Source organism: Pogoniulus pusillus, chromosome 14, assembly GCF_015220805.1.
Source record: "Pogoniulus pusillus isolate bPogPus1 chromosome 14, bPogPus1.pri, whole genome shotgun sequence".
Lineage (NCBI taxonomy): Eukaryota > Metazoa > Chordata > Aves > Piciformes > Lybiidae > Pogoniulus > Pogoniulus pusillus.
Window position 1 is genome coordinate 18,341,728 of NC_087277.1, and position 22,139 is coordinate 18,363,866.

A 22,139-nucleotide genomic window follows, 5' to 3' on the forward strand; every position below is an offset into this window, starting at 1 on the left:
TCCCTCCCCAGAAGAGCTTACCCTGGATGTTTCTTTGTTCAAGCAAGTACATGAACTTGCCATGCGTATAATTAAATCTGTTCTTTTGGCGGGGCCCAATCCCTCAGACATATGTCTATTAACAGTTCCTCCAAGAATAACAGGATTACTGGTGTGTGAAGCAAGACTGAGCCCCAAAACAAATAGATGGGATTAAAGCAAGCCTTCAATAACAGGATATTTACTCCTCTATAGGCAGCCAGCCCCTTTTTTCCTTATCATAGAATGGTTTAGGTTGGAAGAGACCTCAAAGATCATCTAGTTCCAACACCCTGCCATAGGCAGGGACACCTCCCACTAGAACAGGTTGCTCAAGGCCTCATCCAACCTGGCCTTGAACACTTCCAGGGAGGGAGCATCCACAATCTCTCTGGGCAACCTGTGCCAGTGTCTCACCACCCTCACTGTAAAGAACTTCTTCCTAACATGTAGTTTAAATCTCCCCTCTTCCAGTTTAAAACCATTACCCCTTGTCCTGTTGTTACAAGACCTTGTAAATAGTCCCTCCCCAGCCTTCCTGTAGGTCCCCTTCAGATACTGGAAGGCTACTACAAGGTCTCCTTGCAGCCTTCTCTTCTCCAGGCTGAAGAGCCCCCAACTCTCATAGCCTGCCTTCATAGCAGAGGTGCTCCAGCCCTCTGATCATCTTTGTGGCCTCCTCTGGACTCCCTCTTATGAAATCTCTTTTCATAGAATCACAGAACGGTAGAGGTTGGAAGGAACTTATGGATATTGAGTCACACATGAATGTATCCAGGCAGGTCCTGAAAGTCCTTAAAGAAGGAGACTCCATAACCTCTCAGGCAGCCTGGTCCAGTGCTCTGTCACTGTCACAGTAAAGAATTATTTCCTCATGTTGAGGAGGAACTTCCTGGGTTATAGTTTGTATTCACTGTCTCTTGTCTCAACACAGGACACCATCAAAAAGAGACTGCCCCCTTCTTGATAAGTACCCTTCAGATATTTATAAACATTAACAAGTTCCCCTCTCAGTCTTCTCCTTTCCAGGCTAAAATGCCCCAGGTCTCTCAGCCTTTCCTCATAATGACAGATGCTCCAGTTCCTTAACCATCCTCACAGCCCTTCTGTTTGACAGTCTTTAGTGTATCCCTGGCCCTCTTGAACTGAGGAGCCTGGAACTGGACACGTAATAGAAATCATATTCACACTATGCTGGTGTCCTTGAAGAGAGGACATCTATCACCTTCTCCTGGAGACAACAGTTTGATGAAATGAGTGACTTTGTCTACTTCGAGCACATTTAAATCCTACCCATCCCTCTACTCAAAAATAAAGTCTTAGAGCTGATGTAACCCAAATATGTGCACTATGTAGATATCTTTGAATACCTCTTAAATGTGCAAAAATTGCAAGTAATGGCAATTTTTCCTCCTCCAGTCCTGGAAAGAAATGAAGCCTCCAAAACTTAGCTCTTCCCATGACCTCTCTTTTTCTTTTTTTAGGTCACTGTGATTAGTGTACACTCACTCTTTCCATTACTAAGGCATGAAGAAGAAAATTGGCCAAGTTCAGTGACTCCTCTCAGTGACTCCAAGGGCAAGGACTTCATTTTGTTGGCATAGTTGGTAGCATCGATGCAGAGTGCAAGGAGACTCCTTGTACTGAGCTGGTGTCCCCTTTCTTTCCTTATGACAGGTGATGAATGCTCTGATCCAACATATTCTCGCTCTTTTCTGTCCCAGATGGATGTCTCACTCCTCTGAATGGACTAATTATCATAACTATTAAAAATGTTGGTGAGCACACAAATATGGTCTTTACTCCACCAAAGAGGCACAAACCTGCCAGAAGCACACTGATGTTTTGTAGTCACAATAGGACAGCGTGTCCAAGCTAAACACTCCTGCATTTATTATCTAAGAAGTAGCTATGGGCAGCTATAATCCATATTTTCCAGAGAATGGAGAGTGATGCTCCCCTAGATTTGGTTAACTGGTGTTCACATAACTACTCTGCACATAACTACTGCAGAAGTGAGACCACATCTGGAGTACTGGGCCCAGTTCTGGCCTCTCCAGTTCAAGAAAGACAGGGAACTACGGGAGAAGTCCAAGGGAGAGTCACAAAGCTGTTGAGAGAACTGGAGAAGCTCTGTGAGGATGAGTGGCTGAGAGACTTGTGACTGTTTGTCCTGGAGAAGAGAAGACTGAGAGGGGAATCTTCCCAATGCTTATTCATATCTAAAGGGTGAGTGTTAAAAGGATGGTGCCAGATTCATTTCAGTGGTGGCCAGTCAAAGGAAAAGGGACAAAGGGCACAAACTGGAACACAGGAAGTTCCATCTAAGCATACAGGAAAATTTCTTCCATTTGAAAGTCACAAAGCACTGGAACAGGCTGCCCAGAGAGGCTGGAGAGTATCCTTCTCTGGAGATATTTCAAACCCACCTGGATATGATTCTGTGCAACCTGCTCTGGGTTACCCTGCTTTAGCAGGCGGGTTGGATGAGGTGATCCCTAAAGATCCCTTCCAACCCCTACCATTCTGTGGTTCAGTATCTGAATGGATAGATGTGGCAAAAGACTTTCTCAACATGCATGCAATCAAATGTTCTATCATTTGGACTCAGCCAAGGAAAATCAGCAATTGCTACAAGCTTGGAGGAAGCTCAGGACACATGTGAATACCTCACCATATAGAGATGATGATGACCTCTAAGGATATTTCTAACCCTGGAGATCAGCTCTCCTCTATAGCATGAGTAAAGCAGTGGATGGTCAATCATGCTCTCACTGAAGCAGCTCTGGAGCAACAGAAGGTGCTCAAAGTCCTCAGTACTGTAAATTCAGCTCAGATATTAAAAAGCCATTAGAAATAGATAATGAAATTAAGAAGGGGAAAGCTAATAGGAACAACTGCATGGAGGGGGCCCTGCTGGTGCTCAGCAATGTGACCAGCTGAGCACCCACAAAGAACAAATTGAGTGTTAGGAGGAGAGAAATAAAGCAAGAGCCATAGCGCTGCTTGGCGCGAGAAGTGTAATAGATTCTGTCGCAGAGATGTATCAGCATCTGTGGCTTTTAAATCACAGAGGAAGGCAGAGGAGAGCAAAGCTTTCAGCACTCAAAGCAAAATCTGCAACAAGACCTTTATGATGATGAAACGTACTTGGGAGTGAGGGAATTAACAAGAGGTAAAATGTCCAGCAGAAGACTGAACACCTCTGTTTTTCTCCCATCCTATACCAGCCTTGCAATTCCAAGGAAGAATGAAGGTTTTTTTTATCTCCTTCCTGTTGCCCAGTCTGACAGCTTGGAAATACATAAATATTTCTTTGAAATTTTCATAATTACAGCAAGATCCTCAACATGTTTCCAAATTACAAATGAAAAGAGCAATGTATAACATGAATTATCAGCATCATTATAGGAATGAAGCACTGCTACGGTTTTTGCCCAGATATGAGGGAGGTAGCATCAGGATTGGGGCAAGACCTTAGGATACTCAACTTTTCGGTCTTGTCCTGAGCACCAGGACAAATCATGCTTCTACATTTCCTACCCACTCCTCTCCCCTCCCTATGGAGGAAAAGATGAAGACCATCTTACTGAAAAATAAGGAGACTTATTTTGGGCCCTAAATATTTTCAGACAAGCTGCAGAACTAAACTTAACACTTTGGATTTACCTAAAAAGCATCTGATTAAGGAAATGCCTATTCAAAATAGTTTATCTTTAGTAACACATCACTGCACTGCTTGAAATGAATTTAATCTCCACATCAGATGGCAGTTTAAGCATCTTATTCTCTCCTGTCCACAAAAACAGCAAATCAAACAGAGCAATTCTGCATTTCTTTCTGCATCAGCAGAAGAAAGGGAGTGCATCCACAGAAGGGCAGTGAAGCTGGTGAAGGCTTTAGAGCACAAGTCTTCTGAGGAGTGTTTGATGGAACTGGGGTTCTTTGGCCTAGAGAAAAGGGAACTCTTCAGCTCCTCAGAAGAGGCTGTAATGAGGCAGGACTCAGTCTTGTTCTCCTATGTAATGAGCAATAGGACAAAAGGATTGCACCAGGGGAAGCTTAGGATGAACATTAAGAACTATTTTTTCCTCAAAACTGTTGCCAAGCCCTGCAATAAACTGTCCAGGGAAGTAGTGGAGCCTTGAAGGGATTTAAAAGATGTGCAATGTGGTGCTGAGGGAGATGGTTCAGTAGTGACCTGACAGTGCTGAGTTAAGGGCTGTATTTGATGATCTTGAATTCTCTTTCTGTCCCAGTTTGAGGCCACAAGCTACCCAAAACTGGAGGATAGAAATGACTCTCACCCCTTTCCAAGAGTAAGAATGAGGATATTGCACACTGATTATAAGCTTAAAGAGAGATTCTATTTACAAGAGCATATATACAAAAGACAATCAGGTAGAGTAAGTACAAAATTCCTTAGGCCCAAACTGGCCTTCTAGAATCCTCCACTCCTTCCATCCTCAGTCAGCCTAAGGGTAGGCCAAAACTGCCCTCCTCAGCTGGGACCTACAAAGCCTCAGCAGGCTGCATGACACAGCTCACAACTGCCTGCCAGCTAGCAGCCATCTCCCCCACCAATCATGAGATAAGAAGGAACGCGCGCTGTTCCCAGAGAAAAGGGACGAAGGGCAGGGGGGAGAAGGGCATCAGTCAGGCACTGCCTTTTAAGCTATGATACCAGAAGACAGAATAGAATAACAATATTACAATATTGTTATTGAGTGAGCAGGTCCATCTCCCTCGGATGGGTCTCCACCCCTATGGTTTTGTTAATGGAGATCTAGCACCCCTCAAACTGCCACACAATCAAAACAATCCTATTATTCTATGAAAATCAGCACACTCTCACTTGAATATAACCAGGCTGATTATGCCATAGGACAACAATCCTCTATCTCAAAACAGTGGGAAAATTATATTACCTACCTTTACAGAGGAGAAACCCCTTTCATTTACCCTTTAAAATACCCCTGCAGTAGTTAGAAAAAGGGGCTTGGTCATGTATATCCACACATGCACCAATGTATACACTGGCAAAGTGCAGCTGGTCCTGGCATAAAGCAGGGCAGCTGCTTAACTCCAGAGCTAAAAGCCCACATAGAGCTCTCTGTCAAAGGCCGATTAGGACCTTGAGAGTGAAATAATTAATACAGAACAAACAGTGCACATTTGTGCCTCTACAAGGCCAGGAAAGGTGAAGCAGCATCATTTTCTAGCCTCACGCAAGGTAGCTTGTGAAGAGGAAAAGGTGTTAAGAGCCTACTGCATTAATTAAGTTAATAGTTTGGGATTTAAGACAGGACATCAAACATGCCTGCTATATTACAGTCTACTTGCATGTGCCTGTTTCAAAATTATATCAGTGCAGATGCAAGGACAGGGGTTATGCTTTGCAGATTTCAATCAAGCAAAATTTACTGTTCAGCTGGGTCCCTTCTGGACACATGCAGAAGCTGACCTTGAAAAATCACTCTGAAAGCTTGCGAAGATGGTCGGCATTTGATCCTACACAAAATGTAATCACCACGAACATCAGGAGATCATGTCTAAATGAGCTCCCTGCTCTGTCCCACAATGCTCTTGTTTTCCTATTAGCAAAACAAGTGATTTATTCTTGCTCCAGCCCCCGGGGTGAGAAACACACGATGCACAAAATATCTGATCTTCAGGGTACTCAACATTAACACTAGGCAACACTTGGCACAGTTTGCCCAGGGAAGTTACTTTTACTCAAGTGGGGCTGAAACTGTACCTGGGTCTGTCCCTAATTACTGCAAATTAAAATATGCAGGCAAGCCAGACTGCTGTTTTCCATTTCTTGTGCCTTGAGGATGACAGTCCTGTTTCCCAACATTTTCTCTGTACTATGAGATTTCTATATCCATTTTTTAATCCTTTCCTTTTGTGCACACAGCACTAATGTGAAACCCTCTCTAAACCTCCTCATGAACACACCAGTGGGGCTCATAAACTACCATAAGATATATCTCTGATGAAGGAGCTGAAGAGGTCCTCTGCAGACTGCTTCATTATTCACTGATAAGCTCCCAACTAGATACTGTAACAACTTCTGTAAAAGATTATTTCTTTTTGCCTCATCTGTAACCTCCCTAAGTTTATCCAATCCTGTTCTCCAGACATCCACTGATTCTTTATCCTCTTCTTCATCCTTTTTGCCCTTCCAAAGCACCTTCCAGCAGAGAATTTAGAAAACTTTTATCTGAATAAAACTTTTCACAAGGTAAGCATATATATTAAAGAAGATCTGAGCCAATAGACCAGATCAGAAATGAATGTGTCCAATACCTACAGAGAAGCTACAGAAATCGAGACACAACCTACACAGTCAAGGGCCTCTAAACCCCTTTTTAAGAGGTTTTCAGCCTTTTTTTTAATATATATTTTGAAGCAGAAGGGTCTAATCTCCTTAAGTATTTACCATTACAGCTCTGTATTTTCTTTGGGGCTAAAAGAATAGTTTGTGCCTCACCAAAACAACTCCCTAACACTAATATTCCAAAGCATAAAAAACAAGCTGTCCACATAGTTTAACATTAGACCACACAATTACAGAGCTTTATGCTTTAAGGATCCTCATTTCTGCAAGTCACAAGGGAAAAATAAGGAGTTTACAGTTGCACTTACATTTACTTCTTGAGCCTCCCCACTTCAGCTCTACACCAGTCTTTCTTGATGCCTGAAGCAGCAAGTTTTGCAAATTTTTTGTAAGCAGAGCAATCACAAGTTTGATATCTATTTTTTGCAGAGAACAGCAGTGTCAGAGAAAAAAGAGGTGCAAATAAACAGTGAACAATCCCTGTCTTCTCCTACTGGGCAAAGAAAAGGGTGAAGTGGTGCAGAAAGTTCATCCCCTACAGTAGGTAAGCACCATCACGAGGTCATGAAATTAATGGGAAGCACTGTAAGTTGATGTGTTTGCTGATAGATCCACCTCTGCAAAGAGCTTTGGGGCAAAGAGAGACCAGGGTATTTCAGGAGAGCTGCTTTAATTTGCACACCCCGTGCTTCTTATCAATCGCATTCACCCTTGACACACTCAAGGTGGTCTGTTGGCCATGCCCGGGGTGGTTTCATAACCTCCAAGGCCACTGAGTGCAACCATCACCCTAATACAAGTAGAGCCGTTAAACCATATCCTGAAAAGCAATGTCTACATGTTCCTGAACACCTCCAGGGATAATAACTCCACCTCCCTGGGCAGCCTGTTCCAATGCTTGAACACTCTTTCAAGAAACATTTTGTTTTTTCCTAATATCAAATCTAAACCTTCCCTGGTACAACTTGAAACTATTTCCTCTATTTTTATCACTTGATAGTAGGGAGAAGAGACTAATGCTCACCTCACTACATCTTTCTTTCAGGTAGTTGTAGAGAGCACTGAGGTCTCCCCTCATCATCCTCTTCTCCAGAGTAAACAAGTCCAGTTCCCTCAGCAGACCCTCAGAAGACTTGTTCTCCAGGGTAAAACACCACCAAAATCCTTGCTACATTGGTAACCCTCACCTCAAGCTGTCCAAAATTGCAGTTTCACAGAAAATGAGTTCAAAAGGCAAATTTATGGTGTCTGCAGGCATGGGCAGAAATTTTATCTTTACTGATTTTTAATATAGGACTGGAAACATCCTCTCTGAAAAAACAGCAAAAGATTTTACCCCACCAGAACATCCAAATACAAAATCAGTTTTGTCTTTCTTCTGAAGAACATAATTTTGAAGACTAATTAACATCTACTGAAAAAAGGAAATCATTAAAAAAGCAACCTGCTGCATTAAGAAATGATAATAATTAAAAAAAGCTCCTGCACTAGAGCACATCAACCTTCATTTCTTTATTTTTAACTTATTGCATTTTCATCCTATTCATGCTCCTCCCAGAAGACACAGCCAGTATCCTGATCTATTTTTTGATCTTCTAAATCCAGGCACAGGCTGAGGAAGCCAAGCTTGAGCTGACAGGGAAACATTTGCACACTACAGCCCAGTAACAATCACTCCAACCAGGAAACTCTGGCTCTGGCACAAGCTTGTGCTAATCACCACATTATTTCTCGGTACTTGGCTCTTATGTAGTCAAGCTCCACACATGACTTTTGCTGCAAAGTTTTCAATCTGAGGCTGCACTTTCCTGCAAAGCTTCAGATGAGATAAAACTGATCTTGGCCACTGGGGGTCATTAAAAGGCCTGGTAGAGCCTCCTCCCAGGAATAGAGATATTTCTCATGCTGGAATCTGACACCTTTGCTCCTTTAAATATTTGCCAAGATTTCTGTGTTATAGCCCATTAGGATCAGCAGATACCTTTCGGACTCTCTGTAGAAGTTTCCCCTCCACTCCTGCCTAACATAGGAGATCTGATACAGTCACTGCTTAAAGGTAGATCATCACTCACAAACTATCACAGGCAAATAAAGATGCCTTTAAAAGCAATGTAACAGCATACAAAGTTTCCTCTCTGCTCGGCTAATCTCCTGCTCACTCTCCTGTCCACAAGCTGAGCAGGGAGGGAAAGCTTCCAAGAAAGAGATAAACTTCCCTCCCCTCTTCCATGTCAAGAAACCAAGTAAAAAATGAAAATGCTTCATTAAAGCCTTTGAACCATTTCTCACAGAATTCTCCTGGAGGAATGGGATTCTCATGGCCAGGATAGGTGTATGCTTTGCTAGGTGAGAAACTGGCTGGATGCTGGCAGCACAACTGTGTTTCCCAGGGCTCCATGCTGGGGCTGGTTGTTTAATATCTTTATTAGTGATCTGGATGAGAGGATTGAGAGCACTCTTAGTAAGTTCACTGTCACTAAGTTAGGTGGGAGTGTTGATCTGCTTGAGAGTAGGAAGCTTTCCAGAGGGATCTGGACAGGCTGGATTGATGGGCTAAGGCCAATGGGATGAAAGTGAACAAGGCTGAGTGCCAAATCCTGCATTTGGGTTACGACAATCCCAAGACTACAGGCCTTGGGAAGTATGACTGGAAAGTGGAAAAGGACCTGGGGATGCTGGTCAGTAATGTCTGAATATGAACCAGCATACGGTCAGGTAGCCAAGAAGGCCAAGAACTTCCTGGCCTATATCAGGAATAATGTGGCCAGAAGGATAAGGGAAGTGACTGTTCCCCTGAACTTGGCACTGGTGAGAATGCACCTTGAATACTGGGTTCAGTTTTGGGTCCCTCACTACAAGAAGGACATTGAGATGCTGGAGAGCATCCAGAGAAGGGAAACAATGCTGGTGAAGGGTTTAGAGAACAAATCTTGTGAGGAAAAGCTGAGGGAACTGGAGCTGTTTAGTCTGGAGAAGAGGAGGCTGAGGAGAGCCCTATCTCCACAACTACCTGAAGAGAAGTTGCAGCAAGGTGAGAATTGATCTGTTCTCCAAGTAACAAGTGATAGGATAAGAGGAAATGCATTGAGGTTTAGGTTGGACCTAAGGAAAAGTTTCTTCACTGAAAAGGTTGACAAGCCATGGAACAGGCTGCCCAGGGAGGTGATAGGGTTGCCATCACTGGTGGTATTTAAAATATGTGTTGATGCACTGCTGAGGGACTTGGTTTAGTGTTGGACCTGTCAGTGATGGGTTAATGGTTGAACCTAATGATCTTAAAGGTATTTTCCAACATTTTTATTATTCTTTTATTGAGTTATTGAAGGTTATCAAGTGAGTCATGGTCACAGACTTGAAAATACAGGTCAATGAACTAGCTGGTAAACACCATGTTTAGGGTTTCTATGGGTTCATGGTAGTGGTAGGTCAACAGCTGGACTCACAGAATGGTAGGGGTTGGAAGGGACCTCTGGAGATCATCAAATCCAACCCCCTGCAAGGCAGGTTCATGGAGAAATAATTCTAAAATCCTGGCCCAGAGGACTCTCTGGAGAAGCAAACAGACAAGGGGAAAAAAAACTACTTACTGTGCCAAAAATGCAGCTTACTCACAATAACAGCAACACCACCATATCTCCTTTTGGCAAGGGCTTCAGGGGATAACAGCAACAAATGCCCACACAAAGCTTAACACAGGACATTCATTTAAGCCTGCAGCTAATGGTCACTATCTTAGATGAGAGATGGAAGTGATATCTAAACCAACCAACATGAGTGCCCATTTCATTGCAGGAAAGGATTTGTGTGGGTGGTTGAGGACTGTACCACCCACCTTTCCTGTGGAAGTGCAGCTCAGAGCTGGAGCCTGCTCTAGGCAATCTCAGATTAATGGCTTGAGCATGAAGCTGCTCTGCAGTCTGCACTGGCAGGGACACAGATATAAATATGCTCATGCCAAACTAAAAGAAGTATTTATACAGCACTGGGAGACAATATCATTGCCTTTGCTTTGGGAAACATGGCCAAGAAAAGTAACATGGGCAAGTGAGAAGAAAGGGCCTGAGTGAAATAGAGCAAACAACTCAGGGGAATATTTTTTTTTAAAAATTAGAGAGAAGAGAGGGAAGAAAATGCTGAGTCCCCCTGCTGTGTCTAAATGGATGGATATGGAGGGGGAGGAAATCTCAGAAGTAGGAAAACAAGAGAAAACAACTCAAGTGGAATACCCAGCATTTCTCCTCAAGAGCAGACTGGTTTTTTGTTTTAGCCAGGAGGAGGAGTTCAGAGTGTCCTACAACAGTGAAAGCCCCCCTGCTGGCGGGGAATCCCTTCTGCCTGACTCACAGCCACCCTGATGCAAATGCCAAGGAGTGCTTGTAAAGCTTCCTACTGCTGACAGGCACCGTCTAGCATGATTATGAAATGCTGGGCTGCGACTTGTCCCCTCTCAGCTCAGCTTTGAAGAGATCTCAGACATGCCTTGAACAAGTGAAACACAGCAATAAAAAGGAGAAAGACCAGAGGGTACAGGATTTTCAACCAGAAACAGGAGTTGGAGAGCAGCACCAAGACCAGTAGTGCTTTTCTCATCAAATAAATGTCACCATAATAAACTGAATAAAATACAACGAAAAATAAAATAAAATAAACAAAAAATAGCATAGTTTGAGTTGAAAGGGACTTTAAAGGTGATACAGTTCCACTTCCCCTGTCACAGACATGGACACTTTCCACTAGACCAGGCTGCTCAAAGCCCCAAACAGCCTAGCCCCAAACAACTCCAGGGACAGAGCATCCACACATAAACCAAACCAAACCAAAGCTGGATTCTTAGCAGGTCGAGCAAAAAGACACATTAACAACTCAACTAATATCCCTCATGTTGTTGGGGGATGTCAGGCATTCACCAAATCCAAAACGGCCCAAGCTTTCTGATCTCTGAAAGTTCAGTCACTCAAAAGGAAACTCTTGTTTTTACCAGTGGCTCTTTTCTTAATAATCTCACACATAACCATGCTTATTTTGTCCCTTGTCAAGATGCCGGCAAGGCCTAGTTTCTTCCTCACTGATGAGCAGTAAGTGTGAAAACCCAGTGAAGAAGAAGAAAATTTAAAAAAAGACTATGTGAAAATACTGAAATTCTGTTAACAAATCTAAAATTAAAAGAATGTGAATAGTCAGCACTTTGGTTTAGCAGTAGGACTATAAAAAGGAAAGTTATGAAATGACAAGATGACCAGAGTTTCAAAGACATTCTTACTCACACAAATATATACATAATACACACACACAGAGCAGGTAGGTACCTAAACACATTCTATATCATTTTAGTTGTTTTATTATTATTAGATCCTGGCCTGGTATTGTTCAAAGGCTCAACCATTTGGCTACTGGCTGGATGCTAAAGCTCTTCAGGAAATAGAGCAGACAACTCCTTTTTCACAACCTGCTTAACTCTTGCAGTACCTAAAATAAACCCAAAATACAGACTGATAGATGTTTGGAATAAAAGGGAGGTTGCTGGGTTTTGTCATAACCCCAAGTTCTTAGAAGTTGTCCTATGCGGCAACCCTCTTTATAAACCCATGTGTCACATTACCTTAGGGAAGTGAAAGTACTAATAGAAAAGATGTGTGGGAGATGAGTGAGAAAAAGTGATGCAGAAGTCTCCTTTTCCTCTGCCAGTCACTTTGGTTGTCTCCATGCATGTATGGACAAGTATGGTAGATATGAAGTTTTGCAGCACCCAGGGATGATTTTAACCTTCAAAACCTCCTTCACATTTTAGCTAGAAGATTCCCAATGGTCTATCCACACAGCTTCATATACAACAGGCCTGTTTCACAGGCAAGGTCATGACATGCTATTCCCCACCCTAAAAGATACATTTACTATCTTTAGAAATCTTCTTCATGTAACTTTGTCCCCCTGCTTTGTCATCTGTATCTCTGTTTCAAATTCACAGGATCACAGAATGGTATAGGTTGGAAGTGATCTCAGGAGATCATCTAGCTTAACTCTCCTGCCAAAGCACATTCACCTGTGACAAGTTGCACAGGAACTTAAATGTTCAATCAAAAATCTCCTGGTGCAGCTTGAGGCCTGAGGCATCTCAGCCTCCTTTTCTTCAGGAAAGCAACCCCAGTTCCCTCAGTCACTCCACAGAAGATTTGTGCTCTAGACCCTAGGCCTCCTTCACTGCCCTTGTTTGGACATGTTCCAGCATCTCCAAGGTTGTCTTGTAGTGAGAACACTCCAAAATCACCCTCCTGCTCACCTAGCGCATTTCTAAGATCAGGGCCTTCTCGGTGAGTCCCACCTGCTTAGAAAGTGGTCCTGGGCATTACTGCCATGATATTCAATGAAGTTACTCCTATGTGGGCTGGATTAAAGCCTGCACATCGTTTTGGCCAGTTCCTAGGTGTGCTTTAAGTTCAAAGCGGATGGTGACTGTCACCTGGGATTATGTGCTGCCAAGCAGAGGAAATGTGACACAGTTGTGCTGGCCACTGCCCTGCTGGCCATCTGGTGAGGTGGCATCATGCCCAGCTGCTAGACAGATGAGTATTTGCCAGGGACAAAAGGATCAAGCTTTTTTTTCAGAAAGACCAAGCCAAATTACAACTAAAAATATCACCTCAGCCCAAGCTCTGCCATTTGGAAGAGCTGAGGACATTCCCTAGTATTACCAGACAAGAGCCATTCTGTCCATTGTCCACAACTCTGTGGATTGAAACAAGGATAAGAAGAGCAAACAGTCTTAAAAAAAGGAAAAAAGTCACTTGGGGCAAGATAGCATGTGCATTGTAGAAAGGATAGGAACCAGAGAATAACATGCATGAACTGCATGAACAGCCAACTAACGGCTGTGAGAGGCCCTGTTCTTCATAGCTTGAAGAGTCACTACTAACATCATGATCTACGGTTTTTCAAGACTCTCCTCAAGTCTTAAAGGCTGGTTTCTCTAGCCCTAACATCCATGTACGCAGAAGCCCCCTCTAGGGGCAAAACCTGCCCTACTTCACTCTCCAGCTGCTTCGTTTCCATCTCAGCCAAGGGAAAAGTTGCAGGCAAGTCAAGATGTCCATGATGACAACCTGTAACAAACTTGCACAGCTACAAAAGAAAATAAATTAGGCTTCAAATGCTTCTCCAGACTAAGAAACTACCCAAGGATCAAAGACAGGAGCACTCATGGAAGATAGCTGCTAACCAGTTTTGCTAAAAGAAGGACAATCTACATCTACGTAACTGTCCACTGCTAAGTTTAAGGCTTTTCTCAATTATTTATTTTAAAAACTAAATGCAAGTTTACAGCTTGCTGTGTTTCTACTGTGAAGATGTTAAAAAATCCCAGTAGCAAAGCTCATGAGCAGTTCTGCTGAAGGATGAGATGAGGACAGAAACACCAAAGGATGGCCAGTGATGGCTGCCAGCAAGTCCTGTGAATCACACGCCTGGGAACTGCAGTGGCTAAAGTGCTCCTGTTTTAAGGGAATAACAAATATTTAACAGCAAGCGACCCTGGTTAGGGAAAACCCTGCAGCTTAGAAATGGGAAGGAAAAAGCCCACTCAATAGAAATCATACCAGCTTCAAACTTTAGGATATGATCCTAAAGGAAATAGAGCAGGTGATGGCTTCAGTTTGTGAGCAGGAATCCTTCCACAACCCAAGTCCTCTATCCATCAAGTGAGGATAAAAATCATTTTCTGTGGCAGATGAAACATTGCTGAGATGGGGCAGGGAAGAGCTGTCCTCTAGCCATGGCAGAGGCAAGACACCATGAGCTCTCCATTCAGCTGTCACATCACCATGCCACAAATCAGTAGTGCAATGGGTGAGGAGAGCTGTCAAATGCAACCAACTTTGTGCTATTTTCCTGACTAAGTTCATCATTCCTGACTAAGTTGATGTACAAAACAGCAGGGCTTTGATTTATTGCTTCATCTTCATCCTGTCTTCTACAGCTTGGGAGCAGGAAGCAATGGGAAATTGGTTTTAGAAACACCTAGATAAGCATTTGCACATCTCAAAATCTATACAAACTACTTCTTCCACACCACTACAGTCATCTGTAGGACTGTCATTACCATCAGCCACGTCAACAGCTACTAAAGGTGCTCATGTTTTGATTGGCAGTCAACTACATACGAGCCAGCAGTGTGCCCAGGTGACCAAGAAGGCCAACAGCCCTGGTCTGTATCAGCAATAATGTGGCCAGCAGGACCAAGGAAGTGATTGTCTTTCTATACACAGCACCAGTGAGGCTGCCCCTCAAATACTGAGTTCAGTTTTAGACCCATCACTACAAGAAGGACTTTGAGATGCTGAACTTTTTTCCAAAGAAGGGCAACAAAAGTGATGAAGGGTCTAGGGCAAAAGCCTTGTGAGAAATAGCTGAGGGAACTGGGGTTGTTTAGCCTTTTACCTGAAAGGAGGTTGTAAAGAGGTAGAGGACAATCTCCTCTCCCAAGTAACAAATGATGGAATAAAAGGAAATAGCCTTGAGTTGCACCAGAAGAGGTTTATGTTGGACATTATGAAATATTTCTTCACCAAAAGTATTGCCAAGCACTGGAATAAGCTGCCTAGGGAAGTGGTGGAGTCAGCTATCCCTGGAGGTACGTAAAAGACTTGTAGATGTGGTGCTGAGTGACACAGTTCAGTGTTGCACTTGTGTTAACAGTTGGACTTGATGGTCTTAGAGGTCCAGACTAAACAGTTTTATGATTCTATACACTGTCAGCTCATCCTCATATATTTCATTAAGATACTTAATAATTTCCACAGTGTGCTCTGGTTTTCCCAGTTACATAAACAAATGTATAACCATTTATCTTCTCCAAAATCCTGAGATTGTAGAAAACATTTATTACAATGTTAGAAGTGCCAGAAGGGATAGGGCAGAGGTTTTCAAAACAGTTTCAAAGTTAATTGGTGTGCGAAAGTTAATTCTCATGGCAATTCCTTTTGCTGTATAACATGTTGTTCATTATTCTTTAATATGTTTTCTTATGCTTAGGCTTATTAATTCATTAAAATACTTCTATGATCTCTAAGAACAGGATGCAAAACAGAGAATATCCTCTAAACTGGACTAAGGAAATAAATTTGGAAGTCTTGCACAAAAGCAGTGAAACAACATGAAACAATTCTTCTATAGATGACACAAAAAGCTTTTTGAGGATGACTAGTGGAGGAAATCATCTTATTATGATTCTTTTGTATTGACTGCATCTAGACTTTGACTTGCACTTTATTTCAGGCCAATTACAGTATCACAGTATCACAGTATCACAGTATCACCAAGGTTGGATGACTTATTAAATAAGACATCCAATTCCTCTACTTCTGTGTGCTCATAAATTAAAAAAAAATAAAATGACAGAAGCCAAGACTTAGAAGTCAATCATTAAGGTTCAGAACCTTTTTACACAACACCTGACTAGCCATTTTAGTGTTTTGTGCTGTATAAAATAGAGGCAAGATAACCCTCTTTGCAGTCTAGGTGGTATCCTTGGAGAAATGTATGTGAACTGATCGATGCATGGCAGATAAAAGGCACTACAGAAGGGTGTACTTTGAGTCCTTGCTTCTATTCTACACTAGATGGGACTCCAACCCAAATACATGCTTGGATATATTACTGAATATGACCAAGGCACAGTCCAGTCATAGAATCTTTGGAAAAGATGTCTCATAAGACCATCAAGATCAACCATCAACACAACACTACCGTGCTCACCATGACACCACCACCTGTCTTCCAGTTTTTAAGGCTTTAACTTTGATAAAAACACTCCTAACACTGCATAGTAGTTACACACCCCTCTAAAAATATAATATTCTTCCTTTCTTTCACTGCTTTTAACTCCTTCTAACATTCTATACTGAAAACATTTAGGTGCACAGCTAGGTCTCTCTTTGGTCCAGAGAGGTATAGCTGCCATGATCAGACCTAGACAGTGTTTGAGACCCTTTGGACATGACCAGGTCTTTCAGTGTCCCTCTAACAATGTATTGCAAGTGTTTGAAGTAAATTAAGAACTTAATGCAACACCAAAGCAATATTCAGGTCCCAGTATAGCAAAAGAATTAACCACCTGCTTAATGTTAATTAAACTCAGGGGGACTCCTTATGTACCTAAGAGTTTATGTACTTCAGCACTTTGCAGGTGCTGAACCCAGATGCAAAGCTGGCAGTGGATTCCTTTCCCATGGCCTCCTGTAAAACTGAGAGCTGCAATGAGACCAGATGGTGTTCAGGCCACAGCACTAGCTCATACACAGGCTTCTGGGTGTGTATTGTATGCAGAAAACCTACCTCAGCTTTAGCCACTAGATATGGGTCTCCAGCAGAGCTTCTACTTTCCCCATCCCAGCAAAGAAATTATAACTGGTATGAACATTTCCCACCCATGCAGTACCTGAGTTCTGTAGTGACTTTCCTAGCCTGAAGGCAACAGCAAATCCCATGACCATTCTGCCACAGAATGGTTTGGCTTGGAAAGGATGTTAAAGATCATCTAGTTCTAACCTCCTTGCCATCAGCAGGGAAACTTTCCACTAGACCATGTTGCTCAAGGCCCTGTCTAACCTGATCATGAACACTTCCAGGGATGGGGCATGTACAGCTTCCATTGACAACCTGTTCCAGTGTCTCACCACCATCACTGTGAAGAGTTTCTTCCTAATATCCAGCCTAAATCTACTTACAGCTTAAAGCCATCCCCCCTTGTCCTATCACTACAAGCACTTCTATTTTTCCAAAACGGCTAAGAAAGAGCAAATGAGTGGAAAGATGAATAGGACAGAAGGGTGGTCCAGCCACTAAAACAGGACAGACACAGTACTGACAGGACTTCCACCCAAGAGCTGACTGGTGTACCACAGTGGCAGATAGATGATAAAGAGAGAAGAACAGAGAAAATTACGGACCTGATTCCTGGAAATATGTAAGAACAAATCATATAAGGAGTGCTAAGTATCAAAATGATAATTAGGTGATATATACCCTGCGGTTGCTGCCAAGAACAACTTGCATGGGCTCATCTAATTTTGTTCTGTGACAAGATAACCAGCTTAGCAGACAAAGAGAAAGACACACATGGGATACATCATGAGTAAAACTCTGGCCAGTGTCCCACACAATATCTTCAGGAGCAACTGAAGGTAAAATGGTCTATATGAAGTCACACTAAAACTAAGCACTGACCTGATGGTCCATTGAACACATCAAGGAGCATTCCATTCCTGGAATGTGAAACTACCTGCACCCCTTCAAATCTGTCATGTAATGTCCAGGGCACAGTAAGGTTAATAAAGGCAGTGTTAAAAATTTCCTGCCTTGTGGCATTTTAATTCAAGCTGTTGGAATTTACTGACCTCTATGCACCTCTGTGCACAGCAGGTTTTGTTCATTTTCCCCACAAAGAGATGGTTTGAGGAAGATCAGTTGAACATGATAAGAGTGCATGTTACACACATACAAAGATTAAGACTCCAGGGTTTAACTCCTACTGATCTGCAGCATTTGGTCTTGATTTATTTCAGACATATCACAGTGCTGAAAACAAAAACATTTAAAAAACTAACAACAAACAAACAAACAAAAATACCAATCTTTTGAAATTATTTCAATATTTCTCATTTCTCAGATTAAAAGATAAAAACAAAAACCCCAAAAAACTTTTTGCTATCTAATTTCCAACCTCTCCAGGCAATATCAATGCACAGCTAAAGCTGAGAGGTTTGCACAAGTAAATAGGGGAACAATTGGTTTTACATGGATTTTTGGAAGCAGAACAATGAGTGGATGAGGAATCTGATGGAGAAGGTCCACAGTGTAAAACCGTGAAGCAGAAACATGGTTTACACCTCCATTTGCCACTCCTTGCTGTTTTTCTATGCCTGTGGGATGACCCCCTGTCAGCCCTCAAAACTGCTATACTCAAGTGATCTTGGAGGTCCTCCTTGTAACACACTTTGGTTAAGATTACATAACATTTGAGTTTTCAAAAGCATGACCTATCTTTCCTTCCATTAATTTCCAATAGAGAAACAATAATAACAATAAAAAGTACATATATATATATATAATTTTTTTATTCCCCTAGAAATCTTCAATATCCCTCAACAACACCAAAAGTAGAGTTTGACACAGAGTTGTCCAAAACCTAGGAGTCCTAGACAAACCAAATTCCACCCTCAGAATGCCTCTAGGATTTCTCCCAAAAATGCTTCAATGGAGCCTGTGGATATCTCCATCACAGTAGTCAGAAGGGCAACCACCACGTGGCTCAGTGATGGGCAAGTCCATTCACCATTGTGCCACCAAAGAGCCAAGGAAAGCACTTCTGAGCAATGACTCTTCCCCAGCCTGGGAAGCACATTCAGCTTGAGCATGGAGAAAGCAAAGACAAGATGGACTGATGTGAACTCAAGCAGAGGACACTCTCTTGGTGGTACCACCCTTTATTAAAACACAAACCAACAAGATTCGAGCCTCCTTTGCTTACTCTCTTCCATTAATTAGACTTTAAAACTTAAGTCCTCAACAGTTCCTTTTTCTCCATTCTACCATACAACCACTTACTGTGATAAGTCTCAGGCTCCTTGGGTGAGCTCTGTGTGCCAAAGCCTGCATGTTCTCTGTATGTGATTTCCATGCCACTTTATTACCAAAAGACTATTAAGCAGCACCATCTTCAGCACCTTCATTGTTGCAGGATCTCAGGGTTTCCTGTAGGATGCCTCAGTAGTACCTCTGGACTACATGCTACCATCAGACTCTATCTGCAGGGATGCCTGTACCTGTTTTTATTTATTTGGTAGATTTATAAGTAAGAGGTTTAGAGCACATGCAGAACATGTCCATCAAGGTCTGCCCCCTCTGCAAGCAGACATACTTATGCCAGAGGAAGGCCATGCTCTTTTGTTCCAGCCATACCATGATCTAATACAGTGAACAGTTTTTGTTAGCAAGCCACTCATCCATCTTTTGGAGGCAGGAGGCAGACGATTAGTGTTGCATTCCCTTGTCCTGACACTTAATTAATGACAAAATTTTGGGATACTACAACAAAAGACATCCAGTATCTGTTATTCAGTCGCCCATAGCGGAGGAGCATGGGAAGCTATGCATGTCCAGATGGACATCTCTGATTAAGACACAAAGAAAAGAGAAAAAATTCTCCAAGTTGTCTTTGGCCAGCACAAACAGGTTTCTTCTCTTGCAATCATTTTCCACAGGAATACCTCAACAAAAGGCTGATTCAGGATTTAGCAAATCTGCAACCAGTTTGAGGTTGCTGGAGAAATCAACTGTGAAGGACTAGGAGATGTGTTCATTGCAGTGCCACCTGAGATGATGCAGGCATGGGTGGAGAGAAGCCATCACTCATATCCAAGACCCACGTTAACAAGTTAACAGGCTCTGGACAGGTAGTTGACAGAGCATGGCTGTCTTAAGAAAAGCTGATGTTCCTGCCTCCTCTGCTTTTTGGAGTCCAGAGGGTGGCTTCAGCATCACATCAATAAGCACTAAACAATGGGCAAGCTAGGCACAATGACTTATCTCTTCAAGTATTTAGAGACTGTGAGCTCTACGAATTTGCATTTAAAACAGTGGCCCTTTCATACAGCACAGTAAGTATTCATGGGTTTGGGGTTTTGGGGGTTGTTTGCTTTTTGTTTGTTTTGTTTTGTTTTTTTTTTAACCTAAACTACAATTTGTCTAGTCCACTTTTTGTCATTTGTCTAGTCCACTTTTCAATTCTCATTTCTTACAGTTCCTTCATTGTGCCCCAGTATCCCATTCTTCCTTTCCTTTGTGCCTTTAATTTTGCCTTGTAGAATTGCCTAAAAATCACTACAACCAAACAAACAACTCACACTTACTTCAATACCCTCTCCCTGTTCAAAGAAAAAAATATAAACCATCATTATACCCAAGCTCATAAGAAAATAGAAAATCAAGAGAAACCTCTTTGCTTCCTTTCTGTTTCTATCCAGGAGGAAGAGCTATTTGCAAAACAACAAAATGCTTTCTGAGGAACACTCACAACACTCCAACTTGAAATCCAAGTTAGACTGCATTAACAAACAGCCCAGTCAAATCAAAGGACACCGAAGAGATGGGTGATATTCTTCCCTGGTGCAATGTGATAACACAGCCTTTTGCCATGTTACAAAGTCTTCCCTCCTCATGCTTCTATAAAGGTCTAAAATCCCAGCCTTCCACTACAGCCTCATCCCACAGTGCAAGCCAAATCTGGAACCAAAACTAAATGCAAGAATATGCTCCAGGTAACAAGGCTTGCTGTAAGCCAGACTATATTAACCCAGATCCAGCCCTACAGCAACTGTCCAGCAAGATCAGGATCTGGCATGCATCTAGGCAGCTGGAGATGTCTGTGTCAAGAAAAGGACACAGTGGAGACAACACTTTCCAACACAAAGAAGCAGGAGCTTCTAACCACTAGCTGCACTCCATGTTACTAGAACTACATGACACACTTGCTTTTATGAAGAGCAGCTTTGGCTTACACATATGGGACCATCTCTGATACACAAACTGATATGTTTGTGGTGTTTTTTTTTCACTTTAACATTTCCAGAATCATTTGGGGCAAGAGAAAAACAGGTAAGGAAAGCATATCTGGTCTTTCCTGAAAAACATCCAGCCAAAAAAAAATCCCTACCATTTGCAAGCCACTGTTCGTAGTTCAAGCAATCCTGAGCAAGTTTTTGACCCTGTTTGCACACTTGACACATCTCCCAGATTCAAGAAGCCTCCACAGCAGCAAAATTACTCTCTGTGGAAGTACTGCCCAGTACCCTTTGCACACCCTTACATCCACACCCATCATAAGTCTACTTACAGCTAGACATAGAACAACTATTGAGACAAACTTTCAAAGATGCCAGGTAGATAAGAAAAGCCATAAGCAGGTCTAAAGAATATGCTACATTGCTTCTTCTAATGCCCCAAAATGCCTCCAAAATCCTCATCAGTACTGCTCTTTGACACTGCAGCCTCAAGTCCAAGAGCACAAGTACTGGGTTTGGTAGAGATGAAGTTAATTTTCCCATAGCATTCTTACAGTCCTGTGGCCTGAACTGGTAGCTAAGACAGGTGTTGATAACACATCAGTGTTTTGGCTAAGGCTGGGCAGTGCTGGCACAGCATCAAAGCTGTTTCTCCAACATTCTAGCCTCACCAGTAGGCTGAGGGTGGACAAGATCTTGGGAGGGGAAATCAGCAGGACATTGGGATATTCCATATCATGTGCTGTTTGTACAGCAATAAAAGCTAAGAGAAAGAAGGTGGTGACAACACTGGGCATTAGAATGTTTGTATGCCAGAGCAACTGTTCCATGTACTGAAGCTCTACTTCTCAAGGAGTGGTTGGACATCACTTACTGATAGGTAATAGAGAACAAATACTGTTTTCCTTTGCTTCCATGCACAGCCTTTGCTTTGCCTTTATTAAGCTGTCTTTATCTTGACCCAAGAGCTTTTTCCTGTCTTATTTTCTCCCCTCCATCCCATGGTGGATGGGAGTGACAGAGCAGCTTGGTGGCCACCTGGGGCCCAGCCAAGGAGAACCCACCACAACACGATAAAATGCAAAGTCTCATTGTGCAAATCAAATCCAGCAAAAGTTTGGTTTTCACCTTTGGAAATCACTATCAGAAATGAGCTCTGATGAGAGTGTTATATTTATACACCAGCCACATGGAACATGAGCAAGTGAAACTTCACTTCCCAAGGA

At 42.4% G+C, this 22,139-nt stretch overlaps 1 protein-coding gene across 2 annotated transcripts in view; it reads right to left on the bottom strand.

The window, feature by feature from the left end:
• TSNARE1 (t-SNARE domain containing 1) overlaps nucleotides 1–22,139 on the bottom strand; it is a 477,462-nt gene that overhangs the window by 328,739 nt on the left and 126,584 nt on the right. The window lies entirely within an intron of this gene.